Raw genomic sequence first — 2,901 nt, forward strand, 5'->3', positions numbered from 1 at the left:
CCCACAGACTTCCTTAGTTTTTGGTTTGCTTTAAAGTTTTTACACACACACACACATATACATATATATATATATATATGTGCATGTGCACACAAATATATATTTTTGTGTTCAACCAGAAACACTTGTGTAAAAAATCTTTTGTTCAATAAAAGAAACAATTAACTTTAAAAAAAATATTCAAAATTTTATTTTAAAAAATATAGCCGTGTTTGTTCCCTTTTTATGGGTGGGGATTCCTTCATACTTAATGAGTTCCAATAAATTTTAAGTAATTAAAATTATACAAGTAGTGAGGATGGGGAGGAGAAAAAAAATCTCATTAGCTAAATGAATATTTCTGGTCAAGAAATTCAGGGGACACAACTCTGAAATGAACTTGTAAAATAAAATGCAGTGGTGATTGAGAACTTCATTGAAACAGTTGCAATATTTAATTTTACCCATCAAGGTTCCAATCTAAAACCCAACCCATATAAATTTTATTTTCCATTCTTGCAGTATTAAGAGGATTGTCATCAAGAATATGCATTGTTCTACAAAAATTAATCCTATTAGAAATCGTTCCCACATTGCCTAAACGAATTGCAGTGTTCCCCCACACTCACACCTTTCTCTTTTTTGAATAGTTTAGTGCAAGGCAGAACCATAGCCATAAATGGCCCTTTTTTTAGGACATTCTGAGATAGACAGCAGGAAGTTGTCAATACACTGGAAACCTGGCTTAGAATGATGTTTGCAGCAGAATGGGCTCCCTAGAGCTATCCAAAGGTCAATTGGGGGGATTAAAGTTGGCAAGAGATCAAGTGTACCATCCAATTTTATTCTCATTCACTTCACTAGATTCTGTGTTCAAATCCCACTGAAGCTGACTTCTGTACTACATAGAATATCCAAGGTGGCAATGTCATAGATTATATTCTTTATCTTAACAACAAACTAACTTTTTACTTCTTGATAAATGTCATTAGTTCTATGTGTTATTTGCAAACTATTCACTCTGCAAGCTTCAGTTTGTTTGTCGAGTTGCTGCTGGTTAACTTAATAGGAAAGTGACATATATCTCGATTTTATTCAAACGATTTTGCGAATAATGGGCCAATCTCTGATTCACTTAATCTACATTCCCAGAATAACCAAGGTGTGTATATGCAACTTGAGTGGATAAATAGCATTAGTTTAATGGCAACATTTTGCTGTATGTATATATTGCTCCACTTTACACTTTTCTCTCACTCTCTCTAGAAGATACATACGTATGTATGTACACACAGTGGCTTCTACTCAGTTTCAGCCTAATAAATTTCGTAGAAGCACAGTGGGATTAAACCTGGAACCAAGTTGTTATGAAACAAATTAGTTAAGCACACAGCCATGCCTGTGGTTTTTACAAAAAAAAAAATCAATAATCCAAATTGTCTTCCCCATGTGTATATCACCCCAAGACACTTGTCAGCTCGGTCCACAGGTTATAGTGGCAGCTGACCACATGGAAACAGTGAAAAGACTGTATTTAATGCAATAAATTAGTCGACAATATACTTACACTACTCATTATTGTATCAAAGCATGAATGTGTGGAGAGGATAATGAAGAAAAATATGTAAAACATCTGCAGTTTATCAGATGCAGGCACAGAAATCTTAGAATATAGTCTCTGTATTGTAAAGGCAAGCGAAATTGAAAGCTATTAAGTTATCTGAGAAAATCATTGACATAATATCCATGGTATGAGTAAAGTGATGTAGTCACAACTTAAAATTTAAACTCTGGCTATGTTGTCTTTCCACTGCTCTGCCTCTTGCAAGTCATATCCAGTTGGAATATTCATATTTATAAGAGTATTCATGACCAAAACTATAAACTGCTACTCTTCAGAGTAGACATGTATATTAGTGACTGCTGTGTGGCCTGGTGGTAGTTGTGCAGTTGTCGGTCTCATAAACTATTGCACCATTGCAGTGTTACTGGAAATATTGTCTTAGTGAATCAGACTTCCATATTATTATTACATGAAGGGAGTGGATCAGCAGAGACCAAAATTTCTAATCCTATTGCTGCTACTGTATTGTGTTCATAGTCAAGAAACTTTTTTTCTCAAACAGTCTGGCTGTAAACAAGTGCCACATTCTTGTAAAGACTGATTCTACTTTAAAAATGGTTAATGTTTTGCTGACATGTCTTATTGAATTTGCTTTCTCTTGTGGCTATGGCTTTTGTTTTGCAAGTTTGTAGAAATCCTACCAAAACAGACAATGGAACCTGGTACAGCTCACAGCCTTGCCAACTCCAGTTAAACCATCCAACCCATGCCAGCATGGAAAACGGATGTTAAATGATGATGATGATGATGATAATGCATCAGCACAGATATGGCATTTGTGGTAATGAAGTTCGCTTTGTAATCATCCAAGTTTCAGATTCCATCCCACTGTATGGCACTTTGGGAAAATGTCTTCTACAATAACTTTAGACTCACCAATGCTTTGTCAGTGAAATTGGAAGGCAGAAACTGTATGGAAGCCTGTGTGTGTGTGAACGTGTGAATGCTTACATTAACATCTGCATTGAGACCATGTGGACAACAGTTGTGTTTGCATCTCCTGTAAACAATATATTCTGTAGCCTGGCAGTTTTTACATGTGAGGAACTGTGGAATAAAAATCATACGTTATTTAAAAGGCAGGTAAAGTCTGGTAACAGAAACAGCTTCCAGCCATTCACTACATCCTTGGTAAGTGTCATCTAATCAGTGCCAGCACGTAAAAAGTATGCTGCTGGATGAGTTCTGCTAAACTATCTGACCTTGGCAACTGGACAGAGTGGCTTAAATGATTCCAGAGAAATATTTACAGCAAAAGTCAACTTGGTGAAACCTAATCCTTCTTCGAGGTTTTTCTG

This window comes from Octopus bimaculoides, chromosome 16 (genome assembly GCF_046866305.1).
Source record: "Octopus bimaculoides isolate indiv1 chromosome 16, ASM4686630v1, whole genome shotgun sequence".
In the NCBI taxonomy this organism is placed as follows: Eukaryota; Metazoa; Mollusca; class Cephalopoda; order Octopoda; family Octopodidae; genus Octopus; species Octopus bimaculoides.